At 43.1% G+C, this 20064-nt stretch overlaps 1 protein-coding gene across 1 annotated transcript in view; it reads right to left on the bottom strand.

Moving 5' to 3' along the window:
• The window catches only part of TSNAX (translin associated factor X), a 52162-nt gene extending 34582 nt beyond the window's left edge, over positions 1-17580 (bottom strand). The window contains exon 1 of the mRNA XM_027657221.1: positions 17273-17580. The gene's annotated coding sequence lies outside the window, so the exon portion shown is untranslated. The remainder of the gene's footprint in view (positions 1-17272) is intronic.
• Between the last annotated feature and the right edge of the window lie 2484 nt (positions 17581-20064).

The following is a 20064-nucleotide window of genomic DNA, read 5'->3' as shown; positions in this document are numbered from 1 at the left end:
CATGGGTGACGACCTTGAAGATACTGAGGACTAAAAACCTCCTCAATGAAACTTCCCATGCTGTGACTTGGACATAGTCTGTTACTGGATCAAGTGTCTCCAAAATTCAGGCCCTGCTCTTCCTGACTGCTGTGCTCTTATGATCAGCTCTGACCTGGAAAACTGAAATCATAGTAAAACTGTGCTCATTACAGACTGACCATTTTATAGTTCTGTGACAGTGCAAAGGCCCCAGAAAGTGAACTAATAAAGGTTTGATATGCATTTATAACCCCACCTTTAAAAAGTCAGCATGAAGGTTTTATTTTCTATCCTCCAGAAAAATCTATTTATTCCAACAAATCCCAGAGAATCGATACTTGTTTAGAAAACTGTAATAACTGAAACATTAATCCGAATTCCTTTTAAATGCTATATGCCTCTGTTAATGGTTTCTAAATTTACCATGGCTATGTAAGGGTAATGCACAACATAGGATAAGCTTGTAGCATGGGTCTTTTGAGGCTATCTATACATAACATGCATGTCCCTACTCACTGGTCTAAGAATATGATACCAAAACGGGTAGAATAATTTCTTTGTTTCCATGACAAGTATACATCCCATATGGAAGTCATCAGCATCAACAGTAAGCTTCCCTGTAAGCTCTTGAGCCGCTGTTATTAAATATACATTTCACATACACCTGTACAAGTTGAAGTCTTGGAAGAACATGTCTATTCCCCAGAAATCAAAGTGCTTTCAGTGCAGATGCCTGCGGGGGGACAGTGATCATAAAGCAGTCAGAGAGCCAAAGGAATGCTGAGATTTCAGAGCCTGCGTGATTACCCACAGCTGTACAAACAGTACAGTGGAGAAAACAGATTGACCTTGGCCATGTTTTGAGAGTGCCAGATAACCAGGTCCTTCAACAAGCCCTATTTCAACATGAAGAGGAAAGAAGAGACAGCGAAGAACACGAGGAAACACAGCAATGACTAAAGCAGCAACATCGCAAGTCAGCAACTTTAAAGGGGACTGGTCTGGGACAAAACTGGTTGGTGATGACAAACATCTGCCTTATGTACCTGCCAGTGTGAGAAGTGGATTAGACTAGATGTACGACAGCAATATCTCAAATACAAGTAGACAGCACACTTCAAGACATGAATTATTGTGCTTTGAGTATCCCATAAATACCCGTGGCAGAGAAATTTTAGTCTGTTTGTGGTAATTTTGAAATGGAATTTAAAAAGCAGAGAGTGTTCCAGTGTATTTCTAAATCCACAGGGCCGTGGCTATCTTTTCCAGCTTGTTAGTGCCTGGATCGAACTGTACAGAGAGAACAGCGAGGGGGTCCATACTAGCAAATAATTGCAGTGCTCATCTCACTGACCTCCCCTTCACCCTTGCAAATAGGTATTTTCTTTGCTGTTTCCTCACATGTCTGGGGAACACACCCTCCAACACTTGCATAAGTGCAAACACTGTCACTGGGCTGACCATCAGCATCCCCTTTAGCTCTTATCTTGGTCTGTGTCCCACTAGGATTGTTAAATTACATGCTTAACCTCAAGGAATCTCCCTCCCCTCCCCATGACGGACAAAACACAGTGGATCACCTACTGGTAGAGAGCTCACTAAATGCTGGGCTCATAAATGACAGAGGCTTGATGTAGGATCAAAGACAGAAGTTAACTTCCTCCAGAATATCCCATAACTCAGAGCAGGCTGTGGGGATGATCCTCAGAATGGTTGTAGGAAACAGCTTGAGGATTGAAGGAAGCCTTATCTTTGCTAAGCTGGAAATCTGAGCATTACACAATACTTGTTTTTCTCACCTTGTGAGTTCTGCCCTTGCAATGTGCAAATCCTCATGCTTCCATGTGTTCACTGCCATCCAGTGTCTTGGTAAGTAGAGAATAAAGAAGAGATATTTAGAAAGCTTGAGAAGATCACTATGAAGTTACTACATTACTGTAGCTATGAAATGACAAGAAAACAAAACAAAACACAACAAGGGCAGGGAGGAGATGGAAAGGGATCAGAAGGTGAAAGTCACGTGAAGGTGACTATTCTGTCACTTAGTCGCTGGTGGAGAACTCCCCTTCTAGCACAGGCAGTATGAAAGTGTTTCCCTGTCAAGGCTTCACCTATAGCTGCTGCCAGCTTGGCAGGGAAAGCAACTCTGATGAAAACAAATTCCTGTGTTCCCATGACATTGAGTTGCTCCTGCAACACTGCAGCTGTCAAAAAACTTGAGTGACTCCAAGGAGAAACACTTCATTTACCCTGTCTGTTTTGCTCTCCCCTTTCAAACACTAATTTTATATTCTACAGTCAGCCAAACAGCTCTTTACAAATTTTACAACCCATTCTCCCAAGAGCCTGAAGGCACAAAGCATTCACACAGTGCACAACCTGAGAACTAAAGCATAAAATACATGAAAACACATAAAGCCTTTACAGAAAGTCCTGAATAAGGTCAGTGAATCTGCCTACACCTTCAGGAGCAAGCATTCACCTGACTGATAAGCTAAGAGTTAAAAACAGACCACGTTAAAAGCTGATGCAAGCACAAGTAGGCATAGAGTATTATTTAGATCTGTTACAAAAAAATCCCACATCCAATTTATGAGAAAGTCTATGGAACATGTCCTCACCAGATTATCTGCCAATTGCGTATCAAAAGCTTTAGAAAAAAATTTAGAGGAATGAGTAACTACAAATTGTATGTAATGAGTAGCTGGGAAACAGGATAAGATGCAAGATGGGTCTTTAAAAAACTACATCATGCCAAACTAAGCAATTATGTTTTTTTAGATGTGATTAACTCAGTTGCTTTGGCAGAAGAAACATGGTACGTCTCACCTACTGGACTTCAGTAAAGCATTTGATTCAGTGCCACAACTTAGGTGATCAAAAGGCAAACTGGAGAAGATGGAGATTAGTAGGCAAACTGTAAAGCAGTGAGGAACTGCCTTAAGGGAAGAATGCTGGCATGAGGGGGTTCCACAGAGACTAGTCTTAGGATTTTCAATATTTTTACTGACAGTTTAGATACTAAAAAACCCCAGGATTGTTGTGAAACATGACTGATATGCGATGAAATCTGTCAACAATGGACAGCTGGAGGGCATTGCAGGTACGCAAAAAGTTATAGATATAACAGATCATTCAGAGATTAAATTATACAGATAGAGTCAAATGGTGTAGTAAAAATCAGACAGAAAAGGGGTGTAAATGCTAGTAGCACTGTGAAAAAGGCACTGGAGAAACTTCATCTGGAATATTGTATACAATTCCGGTTAGATCTATTTTCAGAAAGCACTCAAACTGGAACAGGTGCTGTGAAGACATGTCCAGGAAAATTACAGGGAATAAACAGCCTGTCCTGTAAGACATTGGAAAAACTTCAGCAAAGTAAAGGATGAGAGAGCTTATGATTTCTTGCCATAAACACCATGGGGGGACAGGACAGAAAAAGACAAACTTGAAGGACAATCTGACTTAAAAATATTTGACTGTAAACTGGCCATTAACAGACCAAGTCCTGAAATTAAAAGGAAAGTTACTAGTTACCAGAGGCATGACCAAAAAGGCTTCCCACAGAGGAAGACAGCAGCAAATGTTGCTGCTTTTTGGTATGAGATCTATTTAGTTTCCAAAGAACCTTTACCACATGGCTGCCTGCAGGGACCCAGGCGAGGCTGAGTGCTCCAAGGGATCAGTTCCCATCTCTGACCATGCTCCTGTCCTCACAGCAGCTTCTGGTGGTGTCCCAGGAAGGCGTTCCTGAACTCTGGTCTTACACAAGCGGGTGTCTCACCAGTTACACAAACTGGGAGGCAAATCTTTGAACTTCTGCCTCCCAGCCCTCAAGGAAGGTTGCTCCTTTTTCTCACAGTGGTGCAAAATACAAAATCCTCTTCCATTTCTCCAGCTGCCAGTTTTGCAGAGGCATTCTTCATTTTAATCTTGGGCAGCAGTTAAACAGCTCATTTCTCCAGCGCAGGTGCTTCCTCCACCAAGGCAACAGGAAGCAAGCCGGCTCTTTGGCGGGCACGTTGCTGAGCCCACGTGCAGCATTTCTACCCCTGCCCCTTCACTGCTCTCTGCCCCTGCCCCAGCACTGCAGCATGCCGTGCTCTTGGCTGTGGCAGCACAAGTGTCTGTGGGGACCTACCTGAGCAAGCACTAGGTCTGTCCAAAACACATGTGCCAGTGCAGTAGTGAGGAAGGTGCACACAGGCTCCTACGGAGAGGAGGAAGGGGAGGCACAAAGCTATTATTGATTATCCATTTTATGACTGCACATCCATACCTTTCTGCACTGCTACCTTTCTCACTAGGGGAAAAAATGTGTATTTTGAAAATTTTAACATTATCTTTTCTGGACCCTATTATTTTAAAAACAGTATGTTGACCATGGCGGACAGTCAGGTGGATAACACAACATAAAAGTGCTCTTTTGCATTTTGAACTGCAAAGCCTCCTTCTTGGAAGGAGCAGATGAGAGTGTGGGTCAGCCAATAGGACTGTAAGCTCTGTCAATTGTACCAATACATCTGGAGCATCTCAGACCTCACAAACCATTGATCATCTCTTGGGGACTGTCTTTCTACATATGTTCATAGTGATGCAGACTTTCACCTCCACTGCTTTGACATGGCCCTCCTTCCCAAGCTCAAGGCTGACCAACAGGAAAATGCCCTTTGTCACTTTGTCATTGCTAGCCATGCCAGGTTTACAGAACCACCCGCATTTTTTCTTCAGAGTTATACTTGCAATAACTGGAACTTTTCCAAATACTTCTTGCAGCCACTCTCTCTCTGCTCTCCCTTCATGCTGGCAGTGGTTTTCTGTGGTCAGAAAGGAAGGAGTGGGTACCTGCAGGGTGTCCCCTGCATCCCAGGAAAGCAGCATCTGCTGGGAAGGTTAAAGGTGACTTTTCCTTTGCACATGTTGGCATCAAGGAGTGCACTGAACTTGTCCACTGGTGCAGCTCACATGAATGTAAGATCTGCTGGCACCCAGGAGTCCTGTGGGTTTTGGGAAGGGGATATGGCCAGTTTTCATAGCCAGCATTAATAGGGAACACATTAATAGGGAAGCTTGTGGAAGGCAGAGGATATGGGACAGGGTTGAGTTTTAAAATCTCTGTTAGCACAGTGCAATCCTGGCCTGAGCCCAAGGCTCCTCAAAACTGTCCAATACCTATTCTAACAATGATAGCATTTGGAGGTAAACCTGTTCTTATGCAGAGGGGACAGACAATTGTCCCAATAAATAGTTCAGGAGTCTATCTTTAGAACAGAGCTCCAGCTCATAGAGAGAAAAATTGCTATTTCACTCACTCCTTTATATGTTTGCCCTGATGTCCCAGTCAGGCTGACCTTTCACTAGTGTAAAACCTCTGGGGGATATTTTCATCCTAGTGTAAATTGGCGTAGCTTAGGGGTTGGCATCACAGGAGGTTCTTACCTCATGGGGACTATACTAGCACAACCTTCTTCTGGAGCACAGCTCTGGGCAGGACATAACAGGATCTGCTGTACATGCTGACTTGTGCTGGCTGCAGCTGTCCCCCCAAACAGAAACCCTGAGCCAATCACTTAGAATTTCCCCCTTCCCTTCCTTAAGAGCAGTCCCAAACAACTACCAGTATCTTCCCTTTAGGCAGTGTTTCTGCCACCCAGTTCCCTCACTGCAGCCAGTGAGGAGGTGAGGAGTGTAGCTCTGTGTGGTGTTCTGTGGTTGAGAGAGAGGGAGGTGCCTGTAGAAAGCAATTTATCCCTCCTAAAATCTTAACCACTTCTCTTTCTGAAGAAGTGCCTGGCACAACTGTGCTCCTGACTTAGATGCTTCATTTAGACACCTAAAATGAGGTGGGGATAAATCCACACCCTTCTGCTTCTCAGGCACGATGTTTCACAAGCAGAAGTGTCGTAATTCTCCTCCTGCTTGTTGCTCTCAGCCATTAGTGTTAGGTAGGATATGAGATAAATTACGTCCTCCCCCATTCTGGCAGAGCTCTTTCCCCCAGTTGGCATAAGTGGTAACTTTCATCTTGCTACACTAGATATTCAACGTCATGTGGTGCAAAGGGTGCATATTTTCATATCTGGCTGTGATCAATAACACAGTTCCTATCTATGGCAACAACTGCCCACAACACTGAGGGTTTGTATTTTATGTTATGGTTGTCAGAATGGCTATCTTTTGTAATCAATAGCCTGAGAGTCTTTCTCAGGAAGATTTGCATTGCATGATCAACAGCAACAGTAGTCCACGCCAACTTGATGAAAGGGACAGTTAATCCCAAAGAGCCAAGTCACTGGAATGTGCCCTGCTCTGGAAGGGCATCACTCAGCTACGTGCATACAGCTGGCTATGGCTGGTGTAGCTGAAGCTGGTAGTTATCCAGAGGTTTGGGGGTTGGTTGGGTTTTTTTCTTTCTTTCCTTTTTTTTTTTTTTTTTAAATATGAAAAACATCCACAGTTGTTCCATAGGAAAAGAACAAGTAATCTACCAGCATGGAATATATGCTGTTGTCCTTGTTTCCTTCTTGTTTACTTTCACCTTCTGCTAATGTAATTTGGGTGACAAGATTTTTCCAAACACCAAATTAGGATAAACAGTAGTTGGGTGCAACAGACAAAGGGGAGTAACCAGCAGGCTTTTAGCAAATCAGTAATATGTGCACACGGCAGATACCGAAATACATAAACCTTGCACTGTTCTACAAAAGCAGGCAAAAGCAAAGCCACACAGGTAGAGTCCTACAGCTGTAGGGTGTCTGTGCTTCACTTTCCACTCTCCCCTTCCCCTGGAGGCAGCTGCTGCTGAGCTGTGACAGCTGAGCTGCATATGAAGCAACTCCTAAACCACTGAAGTTTTCAACCTTACACATTAAAACAAACTCCCCTTCACCCAAGCAGGTGAGTGAAAAGAAGCCCAAGGTATGATTCTTCATGGAGGTAGAACACCTCAAGTGACACAGCCCCTGGTGCTTCAGCAGTGTCATTTCCACATAGGAATGGCAGTGGTTTGCACCTGTTTTGCCCAGATGCACGTGCCTACGCACTGCCCAGTGCAGCGAGGGACACACTCTGAGTCACATTCAGTGCCAAGTAATGGTCTGAGCTGACCACATGTGAAACACCTGCCAGAAGCCAGCCTGTGAAACAGGCTCTCCTCGCCATTGATCCTGTGGAGCTACATGCACCCTGGCAATGGAGCAGCATTGCAAACCTAGGATGAAACAGCAATGAGAGCCAAAGCTAGAACCGTGTGAACTTGCCATATTGCCTATGCTGTCTGAGCATCACTCGGCTGCAAGCGAAACTTCTGACTGACAAGTGCAAGGGCCTGAATTAAATGAGTTTTAATTTTTTACTGCTCTCTAAGATGAGGTCCAGTCGCGGACTGTAGGCACTTTCCTAGGTCGCTGCAATATAAAGTAAAACGGGTCAATGTTAATCATAAGTGAAGGTACCAAAACATGCCAATCCCTTGTGTGGTACTTGGTAGAACAGACCCAGGGAATGTTGCACTTTTGGGCACCTGGTTGGGTCTGACCAGCCAAAGACATTTCTCTGGGCTCCCCAGCCAAACTGGCAAAGCTGACTTTTGCCACATGAAGGAAAAAAGACCAGAAGTGGGGCTGGCTTACACTCAAGAGGACATGGAAATGGTCAAACTGTTACAGGGAGCTGGCAGAATATCATGGAGAGTTGGGCATGCTGTCCTAAGAGTTGGGTATGCTGTCTTAAAACCATCGCAGGAGTGGGACATAGCAGAGGTGGGAGCAAGGCAGCAGTTTGTACCATCCATTCCAACTTCCCAAGGACTGCTGTAGCTAAAATACCTAGCAAAGCCACCACCATTCCAGCTGCTTAGTTTGCCCATGGTGACCTCCAAACTTGACTGACATTAGCATTCCGTGTCTTGCTGCCTCAATACCCAGAAACAGCTTTGTTTCTTCTGATGGAGGGAAAATGGTACTTTTATTTCTCTGTCAGGCTTAGAAAAGTGAGAACATAGGAGAGTAGATAGGAGAGCCCAGATAAGCCTCACAAAGGGAGAAGAGCCCAGGCTGAGTGTGGGGCCGGGTGCCCAGGATGTCCCCAAGCCATCCATTCACAGGTAACCTGGCATGCCCCCTTAAGAGGCCACCTGAGCCCCGAATGGAAACCAAACCATGGGACTGGGAAGTCATGTAGCTGAGAGGGATTTACATGGCTGTGCCCTACGTGCTGTAAGCTTCCACTACTTATGTGCTGGGAGGGAGTGAGCTCCTCCTGCCCAGCACACGGCTGCCTCAGCCCTGGGCTGCATTGCTGCCCAGCTCACACCTCGGCCCCACTTGGATTCACACATGCCACACAATGCCTTCGCTCAGATATATTTATCAAGCTAAAAAAAGTTCTGGTTAACTGTTGTGTTGGCTGTGAGGCCTAGTTGCACTATCTAGGAGGGAAAAAGAGGCCACCTGGAGCTGTAAAGATCTTATAAGCCTCATAAGGAGGACAGCACCCTGGTGGGAGGTTGTATACTTACTGGAGGGGCAGAATTCCTGAAGCAATACAGAAACGATTCATTGTCACTGCATAGTCCCTCCCCCAACCATAAAAAAATATTTTACTTTTTACATATTTCCTGGAATATGTGATTTTACACCCTGTTATGAAAGGAAATCCAGTCCAGTGGGACAAAGTCGTTCTTGGAATAACTTTCAATGAATTCAAGAATTACAACTGGACTGACTTTGGTGTAATAAGTCCTCAGGATATTGGTGGCTGCTGCAGTTATGTTTTTGTAGGCAGTCTGGATCTACTAGTTTTCCTAGTATAATAATTGCAGTAAGAGCTGTGATGTTTTGTAAGCAAACTCATTTGTGCTGGCAAAATCCCTACTTTGGATGATAGAGAAGTGGCTTACACTGCTAAATTTCTTCCTGTTTTTATTTGGAATTGCTGTTCTATTATGAAATGTCTTTATGCTGTCTGCACGATAGGTGCAGATGGTAACTTCTGCATTGTTATAACAGTACCCTTTTCTAGCACAAATGTATAAACTCTTTCATTTTGTGTAATAAAAATATTAGAATATGGTTGGAGAAGAAAGAAATTTTGTCTTTAGACAAAATAGATTGATGCCCTAGAATAGCCTGCAAGGCAAATTCTGTGTGACAATAAGAGGCCAGAATTCACCAAAATAATCTAGAATATTTTCTTTTGTTATTTTTATGAGGGTTGGGATCCTCACTTCCTAAGCAATCTGTATAAACATCTGCATGAACTCATAGCCTATATATGTCTATTTTCCTTTCTAAAATCTCAGTTAATCTTGTTTGCAGCATGCAGAGAAATTGAGCAGTACGCAAATACCACTTAATGTCATCCCCATTTAGAAATGCAGTATCACTGCAGTATCACTGCCTGGCCAGCCCAAGGGGCAGCTGGACACCCGCAGCCTTGCCATTGCCAGATGGCTGCAGACAGTCTAAGGAGCTTTCGGGAAGCAGATGTTCCCTGGTGCATCTCCTGAAAGTGAAAGGCAGCATTATAGAGAGCACAAAGTTTCAGGGATAAAATCTGAGTATGGGGCAATATGAGGCATCTCCTTGAAGGTGGGATTTCACCTTGTATTTTGTCATGGAAAGAACGGGGATAGGCTTGAAAGGCTTTGAAAGCAAAGACAAGCAGCTGTATTTGATGGTTTAAAATTAGGGGAAACTCAATCTATGCTTGTTGAGAGCAGCTTTACAGTATTTCCACATATATGGCATACACCTCAGAAAAACTGCAGATCAGTTCCATACTGTTCCTTAAAATAAGCCCCAGAGATAACTCACACATCTCAGCAGCAGTAGAGCTGATGAAGGAGGAAGAGTCTCTGTAGGATCTACCAGGGAAGAAGTGGCTCTGGGGTACCTGAATTTGCAGATTACTTGAGTGGCCCATCATGGATTATACTAATGAAAATCAGGTTCTTTGTCCTAGAGGCTCCCCTTGAAAACCTGTTTCTTGAGGCAACTTGGAGATCACAGCAATCAGGCTTCTGATAGGAGGAATTTCCTCTGACGGTGGCAATAAATCTATTCTGGCACCCTGCAGCTGCCTTTCCCCAGGGCTCCTCACTTTCCTGCCCATCATAGGGGTGGTGCATATCCTTGATGAGACATCAACAGAGCCTTGGGACACCAGGAAAGGTAGTGCTGGAAACAAACAGCCACTGCCATTGATTCAATGGCCTGCAGCTCATTTGCAGTGAGACCCGAGGGGTGCACTTCTTCCTGCTGCAACCTGGGGCGCAGCAAAGTCGCCCCACCCACTGTGTGTGTGTGTATGTAAAGAAGTCCATCTGCACGTACAGAGTAATACCATCAGCATGGACTTGCATAAATTGGGTTGAGTACTTCTCCTACTGAGACAAGGAGATCAGTGGAAAGGGGTGACAAAACAGCAAACAAAGATAACAACTTTTGCAGCAACCCCGTGAATATGTATGCAGACACAAAGTAAATGTGTATGTATCTCACAGCCAGAGAAAAGATGTTGCAGCAATCAAGGTATAAGAGAAGGAGAGTCTGGCACAGTTTTGGTGGTGAGACTAGCTAAATAAAAGACCATATCCTGTAGATATTATCCAAAAATAGTCTGTAAAACTAAAAATAGCATGGACATATCACAGTTTAAAAAGAGATCAAAAATGAAGGTTATAAAGATCGTAAGTCATATGAGATACAGCATGAAGTTTATGGCTTATAAAAGACAGTGATGGAAATTAAATTATGCTAATTCACACAACCTAGTTTCAAACTCTACTCACCTGAGCCAAAACAAGCAGACAGCTTTATTTACTGTTTTTTCATTTTTCCTGGGATGTACAGACTGAAGGTCCTGCATGCCAGACCTCCCATGCTTCTCATATACAGACCATGTTTCTTGCTTGCACAGGACTCTCTCTTCTGCCATGCATGTGCTGTGGTGGCTACCTCAAAAAGTGCCTGGAGGACTGAAAATGGCAGAAGCAAGAAGCTGTCTGTGTCTGGAGGAGCAGGCCATGTGTGAACCCCTCTGCCTTCTGCAGGTCAAACATGTGCCTTGGGTTTGCAGGGTTTTGCAAAGTATTTCATGCGCCACTTTCTCTTGCCGGTGGGTTAGGATGCCCACCAAAGGAGGCTGGTGTCCTGGTCTTGAGCAGGCAGCTGCCAAGCTACCCACAGAGCAGCAATCTGTCTATGAACAGGGACCAGCAGCTCACACAGGCAGCTGCCTGGCAAATCTTGGGACCAGCAGGAGTATAGCCAGCTCCTTGGTGGCATTTCAGACCTTAGTTGTAGACTCAGTACCCTTACTTAAGCATATATCCTGCTAAGGTACTCTAATCTTTCATCTGATTTAACCCTCCATCCCTGCTCAGGGGTGTTAAGAGTTTAATTTGGCATTTGCAATAGGACCCAGATAAATGAAGACCTTAAGGTGGAAGGACAAGGTAAGCAGAGGGGTTACAGCACAAGCTGATCCTTGTCCCATCTGGGGAAGAGCACAGAGCCCTGTCATTTGGTCTGTGTGTTGCTGCAAGCACCGGACATGAGCTGGCTCAGCACAGTTTGGCCAGCCCCCGCATGAGCACACAGTGCTCAATCCTGAAAGAGGACAAGGGCAGCCACAGGAGGAGCAGGCATGCTGCTGGGGCAGCTGCAGCACCCCCTGGGGTGGCATGGGGAGAGGAAGGAAGGGAACAGCTCTTCTTGAAGCCTTGCTGAGGCAGTCACAGCCTGAAAACAGCCATATGGACACAGGCTGGAGATTCAAGTCTTCTTCCAGCTGCTGTTGAAGTGTCAGTACCCCAGTCTAATCTCACTTTGGCTGTTACCATTCTCCTCGTAACCACCACTACCCTCTCATGTTTCTAAGCAAAACTGGTTGTATGTGCTCCCTCGGATCTCGAGAATCAAAGTGATCCACGCTAACTCAGGCAGCTGAAACACAAGGTCTGCCTGTATTTAGTTCAATGCCAGTAAATAGGTCAAGGAAAGCTGGCGGGGGGGTGAGTGTGCCTGAGTGCTGGGTGAGCCGTAATCTCTTCAGCCAACAGACCTGGAGTTTAAAGATTGACTTATGCACCTCTGGTGATTTGTCCCATGCACCCAGAAGCTGACTTTGGCCTGCTGTGTTCAGTGCAAGCTACACCAAGAGGGCAAGTCTGGTCACAGGAACTCCAGATGTGACCAAAACTTTTTCATTCCCACATGCTCCTTGACTGCCTCTTCCCCGACTTGGGAGTCATGGAGAAGCTTGCATGTAGGTCTGCCCTGGGGGCAAGCAGAGTCACACTGTCCTGCCCATGCTGCCAGGGGCACAGTCCCTCCCTGCTGGAACAGCAAGGTGTGGAAGCAGAGGGTGCAGATGGTCCCGGCCACGCACAGAATGCACTCCTCTGCCTCAGCCAGACAAGAGAGCAATGCTGCTGAGCTGCCTCCTCACACCAGCAATTTTCATGCCCCTAGTTGCTTGCAGCTAGGGAGAAATTGTTTTGGTGCTGCTTTAAACACTCAGATCTTGACTACTGGGCCCTGGCAATGCTCTCCTCATACATGTAATACATGTCCTGTGATGTAGATGGGTTTGGGGTTGAGTTTATGAGAGCACAGAATTTGCAAGTTCTCACCTATTCCTTCCTTTTCAAGCACTCTCAAAACAATATGCTGCAAACCACTTCCTTGCAAGCGTCTGTCCTACCACATTTTATGTAATTCAGAACTGCAAAATCACTTTCTCTGGGTACCTTACAGGGCATCAGCGTGAGATACCCTGACAAGGGATCTGAAGAGACCTGGTGTTGACTTCTCTATATGAGCAAGAACCTTATTCTCTCTAAATAAGATAATTATCAAGGGGGTGTTTGTGCCCATTCTTGTTTTCGGGGACTCTCCTTTCCCTTTGCTGCCATGACTCATAAAACTCGTTAAACCAGAGTATGCCTAGCAGGAGAACATTTAATTACACAGCAATTGCAGGGTAGTGATGGAATTTATGTTTGACAGGCTGATGGCAAGATGGCTTTATCTACAAAGCTGTTTAGATGTCAGTATGGCAAATGCCATCCATAGGGCTGGGCAAGCCATACCATGTACCAAATCAGCAAGGAGGAAGGTAAAATATATGCCAGGAGGGGGCTCGAGACACTAGTGATTTGCATAAACAGCCTGAGAACGTGCCTGTCATCACCGTGTCTGGAGCAATGTGTAGAAACATTATCTGGTAAACCAACAGCTTTGCACTGCACAGTGACCTAGATAGGAAATACGATGCAAGGAGGGAGAAGGTGAGACGTGCACTGTTGTAACACATAGATCAGGTTATTTGCTGCTGCTTTTATCTGGCTATAAGAGTTTAATAGTCAATAAACCACTTGAAAACAAGTTCTGGCCTCTCCCTTCCTTCTCAGGCACTCTCACAGCAACACAGTGTGCAGCCAGACCAATTTACAAAAAATGTATTCCAGTACTTAGCAAAATATTAAGAAAATATTCTGAAAACCACTGTACACAGCTATGTGTGCACCACTTCAAGAGCACAGCCTTAAGCCGTCTGTGAAGGGGCTCAGAGGAATTCCATCAACATTGCAGTGACCACTCATCTTGTGTGTGTGTAAACAGGCTTGTTTACATGAAGAAAACTCTTTCCACTCTGGCCTTTGAGATTGCAGTAGACAATTCAGTTGAAGTAGATTAGGATATGCAAGGATGATTGTGCTCACTAGAATAAAAAAGCAAAGGGAAGAGTTTCGGAGCTAATGCACGACACTGTCCGAAATCCCCTCTCATTTGTACATTTTGTCACGATTACTTAGAAGCCAAGCATGACCAAGTGATTTGTCATCAGTTTTGGTTTTGTGAGGTTTCTTTTCCTTGTAACTTACCTTATAATTAGCACATTGTATCATTCATCCTTTCCTGTGTAAGATCTGATTTTAAAACACTACCATAAAACCTTAGCACGCTGAAAGCAGTAAGTACTATTTTGGCACGAAAAACACATCTTCCTCACCTTTAAAGAAATTGTAGCTAGATGACACTTTCAGGAAGGCAGAGGAATGATAACCTTGTAGAGCAATGGCTTGGTGTTCCTATATTATTATTTCTATATTATTTTTATGTCAACAAAATAAAGATTTCTCTTAACTCTGAAAATCTGCTGGCAAGAAGAAAAACATTTAAAGATTGCCTATCAAAGGTGTTTGAGGTCAAATAATAACTCATCTATAGACCAGTGTGTTCAATATGCAGTCTGTGAGTGGGAAAATGGTTTGCTCTCATTTTTCATTCTTCTGTAGACACAATATTGTCTCCCAGATTAGTCTTGTTGGCTCCAAATTACTGTGCTTAGCCAAAATGATGCCTCTTTTTTATATTTTCCGATTTTTTTACGCCAAAAGTAGCCAAACAAGTAGTGGAGTATTCCTCTTTCAAATGTATAGTAAACAAGACTATGGTAAATAAGGTATCAAAAGTCAGAGTGAAGTTTTCATTTTTCCATCCTATTTTTTAAAGTTATTTCTTTTGAAAGTAATACATGAAACTTGACCCTAACACATTTTCCCCCCCACATTTAAACTGTAGCTAAATCTTAGAAAATAAACAGTAGCTAAATTTTGGAAGATAATGCTTTTCAATCTGCCATCACAATCAAGGGACCTACATTAATGAAAAATGGAGAGTGTTAGGACAGATTCTTCTAGTTTCTGTAACAGTCAGCTGGTTTTCTTCTATATTTACATATTTTTTAGAAACAAAATTCCAAGTGTTTTGCTCTTGGGACTTAGTCCAGAGTTATGTCTGTGATCACTCTGTCACATTATCTCACTCATGACAGTACATCAGAGCAACTAAATAATTTCTGCATGGCAAACAACACTAATTCTTACAGCGTGTATTGCTGTTTTCACTGATCCCAGTGAAACCATTTCTTCATTTGTTGTGGAGAGTGAAAGATCACCTCTCCAGGAGTGTTTCTTGATGAATTGAGGCAGGTATCTTTCTTTGTTATTTGTGGCTGACAGTCACTGTGGCTGCATTTTCCACACTACTACCATTTTGGCAGTAGTTTCTGCACAACGTCTAAGGGAATTTCTCCCTGTGCACATGTTTTTGGGAAGAGCCTTACATCTTTATTTTTCTCCTCTCAAGCTGTCCTCAGACCTCACCTCACATTCAAGGAGATCCTGTTCCCTTTCCTGGTCCCACCACACTGCTCCATAACTTTCTGCCTCCATCGGAGCTCGGCACTCCCCCGCAGAACAACATTGCAAAACCTCCTCAGGGATGAAGACCTCCTCTATTTATAGAGCACTGAGACCAGATGAAAGTTTCCAGAGAGTTTTCTGGAAGAGCTCCCATTTAGCTGTTTTGAAGGCTTACAAAGAGAAAAGAGGTTACACCTTGCTTCAGAGCTTTTCCTTGCATTAGGCAAGCAATAAACCTTTGCAGTATAGTATGTAGTGCACCAGGCAAGCATTTGATGTTACACATTGGTGTTTATAAACCTCTGAGGAAGTTTTCTTCCTGACATGTCTTGTCCATATCTGGATTACGAATGCAAAATCAGAAGCTTGGGGCAGATTCTCTAACATGAACCCATATTTTCAATTGATTTTTGCCCTAGGTCTGCAATTCAGGACTATCTTAAGATAACAGAGAGAAAGAAGTGGTTTTAGTTTTGTGTTGCAGTTTTTCTTAGAAGATTGAGGCTGATGTTTTAAAATCAAAAATAAGGTTCCACTAGCAAATGCACTGCTGAGTGTTGCTCCACAGATATGATTCAGCATTTCTTTTACTCATGTCACAAATGAAATACAGAATATTTCTTAAACTAGTGGAGAAATGGTCACCGTAGCTAAAATAAGGTAGGAGTCAGGCTGGATACAGAGTGGACATACCCACAAACATGAGTCTTTGTGTGTATATGAGCTAGCCATGGTTGGCCTCTCACACTGGTAAGAGAAAAGCAGCAAGCCCTTGACTACTTTTGCCCACAGCACATGGCTTTTCTTGGAGGATGTGTTTGCGCAAAGGGAGGAGTGTTGTCTCCCACACCAATTTCAACAACCATTTGCACCATTTGGTAAATAGGTGAGGACAGTCTCTGCCTATTGTCTGCCTATCCCCTCCAGTTTAAACTCCATCACACAGTGAGGAAGCTCTAATCTGAGGAATCCTTTTTAGGAATCTGCTTTTTAATGAAAACTCATGAACATGGTCCCACCATTACCAACAGTCTGAGCATACACACACAACCCCAAAACAAACAAATGAACAAACACCACAACAAACCCAAAAAAACAACAAAAAAGAGAACAATTCCAGGGAGAAAATATAAGCCTAATGAAATAGTAAGGAGAAAAGTGAAATCCACCTCCTGACAAGATAAGCATTATCATCTTCCATTGCACTGTGTGTGGATGAAGAATGTGCAAATTGCTTGTTGACCTGTTTTTTGCTTCTGCATAAAAATGAAAGGCCATTTCTTCTAGTACCAATAAATGCCACTTTATCTCTAGGTCACTAATTAGCTAACTGGGTGAACAGGGAACAGTTCAGGGGTAGCAATTCTAACAGTGACAAACTGATGCAGCACGATAGCAAGACTCGGACACAACCCAGCCCTAATTACAGCCCTGTAGCACATACTATCACTCTGAGCACAAACCAAAGATGTTAATAATAAATACAAATTCAGCTGTGTGCTTGCACAAACTCCTGGTAATTTTAATTTTCCAGCACCTAATATTTAGGTACTGCTTTGTAAATGCTCTCCAAAATACAATTCCAACATTATGTTTCAGTGGATTCATTAACAGCATTGTGACATCTGAATGCCCTTTGAAAGAGACAAAATGAATAGTGTCAGTTTAGATCATACAGTGGGAAGACATCAATTTTTCATAATAATATAGGAATATAAATTACTGTACATCCACTACTAGCATTCCTGGTTTAGTAAATATCTGTCCTCGGTATAAGTTGCTTGGGACATGCTTTAAAACGTGATGAAATATCTTACTCTGGTATAAGTCTAAGAGTATTTGTACAGAGGGTTGTGCTTGTTAGCATAGGAAGAAAAAGAAGAAACAAAACATCATCATAATGAGTGTGCATCAACACAACAATTTTTAATACCATATTTGTTCAGTTCTAAATTATCAAGAACTGTTTTAATCAACAGCCAGAACCTTTCAACTACTACGACCTGAAAAAAACCCAACCAAACAAAAACTTACAAAATCTGAGTCCCTGGCATGCTGTTCGCACCATCAATAGCTTGAACACCTCTCCTTGAATCCTCAGATAGCAGAGTCAGCTGATGCTAGCCATTATCCTGTCTTGGTACAGAATATCCTGTACTTTGGATCTGCTGATTCTCTCAATGCAGTTTCAAAATGAAAAGCTTCTCTTCAATCAGGGAGAAAGTAGAAATGGGTCGAGTTACATCATATGAAGTAAACACAAGCAAAGTTACATGATATGACTGAGTCAGCTTACCATTCTGACTTGGGTGGTCCTGCTTTTCCCTCCCTGACTCCTGGCCCTGCTGGTCCACACCCTCTCTTGCACCACATCAAACCATTTGGAAAGCCAATCCAACTTGTTAATCCAACAGAAAACTATTCTCTCGAACTGACTCACCGAAGGGCTTGATAAGAGTGGTGCCAAGGAGCATGGCTCTGGAGGGAGCAGAACCACCCCTTCTGGTGGGCAGCAACTCAACACTGTGTCTTAAACCTAGCCACTGCAACCAAAGCAAGCATTGCAGGGCACAGGAGGAAGGCAAACAGAAGAGCACAGTCTCAAGCACAAAGCCTGTGCCTTTGGGAAGGATGGAAACACAAGAATAGGCATCACAAAGCCCTTGGGATGGGGTAGACACTGAGGAGGGCACTGGAAGCAGAGCAATGGGACATCATACCCTGGTATGCATCAGAGGGGAGCATGGGAACACACAGGCACTATAATGGCAGAAGGAGGAATGAGGAGTGACAGAGAACACGGTGCTGAACTGTACTGAGTCCACTCAGACTGCAGTGGTTCTTCAGGGTTCATGCTCACAATGCTTGTATGCATAGGCATGTCTGTAGCCAGCCCTGGAAAAGGTGAGCTCTTCAGGACAGATGTACTATCTCAATAGTTTTACCAAAGCATACGCTATACTATTTTATCCCCATTGTTCAAGAAAAGAGGGAGGACACCATTGTTCACTCAGAAAACAAACAAAAAATGAGGCCTGTCCCCATTCTTCTCAAGAAATTGCCTTACCAAAAAAAAAAAAAATCAGGCCACTAAGTGTTATTGAGCAATAACACCTAGTCAGTCTTACCAGCTCAAAACCTCACTCACTATTACCTTTTCCTTCCTCTCTTAAATTACTGAGACAGGTCTCTGCTTTCATAGCAGCAAATGTTTTAAGCTTGTTTAAAATCTCATTTTCTTAGTGTCTCTCTCCTACTGGTACAACTGCCTCAATAAGAAGAATTCAGGGATATCAGAAATTGTGCTAGTCATCTGGAGAAAGGAAACTGTATCTTCAACCAAAGATAAAGTGTCCAGTCTTCTAACAAATACATCTTCATTTTTTCAGGAACAGTTCTTGAGTTCCTCTCTTGAGCTCTTTTCTAGGTAATCAAGAAAAAACAAGTGGAGACTGTAACACATTAAATAGCAGGATATATTGCAGTGTATGAGCTAAGGTACTCTTAAGCTTCCCAAACCAAGGGGCACAGGGCAAACTATCCTTGCCTACACCCCAGGGCATCCCTGTTCTCTTTTCTGAACACAAGACTAGGCACTGGCAGAAGTAAGAACTACGTGCCTGGAACCTGAAAGACGAGGAAAGAGAAAATATGATGTGCAATAAATCAGGTACACGCAAAATAATCATGGTGCACCACATCATCCTAAGACTGCTCGGCATTGTTTCCACCTTAATGATCTTTCAGCATGTCACAGTGCTGAATCATGATGACAGAGGGGCAGGAAGCACATATCAGATGCAGAATGAAAAGGTCTTTTTATGATTGTGGCCCTATGAAGCACTGGACTTTCTTTATGTTGGAGTCCCCTGTTCTCACTCTGGAAGACTTGTCCGCACCAAAATCAAGAAAAGCTTCTGGAGCAGTTCAGATAAATTTGATTTACACACAGCTAAAGCAGGAATCTCTCTTCCCTGCTCCCCCACCCCCAAACTGCTTATCACTGTATCAGTGCATGAATTTCAAATAGGTTTAAAAAATGTTCTTTAAAAGTAACTTTCTGTTCATAACTGGACTTTAAGCACCCTGAGGGCCTGCTGGCTTGCTTAAGTTCGAGGCCAAAAATGTACGTAATTGTCAATCTTTAGCAAGACAGGGAGTTCTTTTCTAACCAGAGCCAGAAAACTCCCTCTGGAGAAACCTCACAAACAATGTGAAAAAAAGCTTCTGAACTTTCCATGGTACAAAGTTTAAAATGAAGACAAAACCGGAATGAGTCAGTCTTGAGCACTTTCTAAGCTATTCTGCATTTTCATAGCTTTACAGATACAGACATTTGGAAGCAGCATTTTCAGCTAAAAAAAATTTAAAAAGACATTGTTTTGTACTGCACTGGCATAATTAATTTTCCCTAAATGTGAATAAAATTATTACAGTAGATGAAAATTTTAATATGTATAAATCTTCCTGGATAAACCCTAACCATATTTTTGGTGTAATAAAAATAGGCTATATTCCCAGATATGAAAATGCATACAATTTCAGACAGATTCAGGGACAGCAAAAACAATTTTAGCTGAAGAGCCTGGAGGAATCCTGCAATATTAAACATAGAATTAAACACAAGTTTACATAAAGTAATTGAGAATACTTCTCCTTATATTTAGCCCAACCCATATAATCTCAGATTATAATGAAAGGTTTTCTCTTTTAAACATTAGATCATTATGATATTCAGCGACAAACAACTAAATTATTTTATTACTTTAATTTCAGCAAAAACTTTTAGAGAAACTCTGCAATGTCATTAACAAGCATTAAGTGGG

This window comes from Corapipo altera, unplaced genomic scaffold (genome assembly GCF_003945725.1).
Source record: "Corapipo altera isolate COAL_440 unplaced genomic scaffold, ASM394572v1 2c, whole genome shotgun sequence".
NCBI classification, from domain to species: Eukaryota; Metazoa; Chordata; class Aves; order Passeriformes; family Pipridae; genus Corapipo; species Corapipo altera.
The sequence above is the reverse complement of the archived record's forward strand: the minus strand, read 5'-3'. Positions and strand labels throughout refer to the sequence as shown.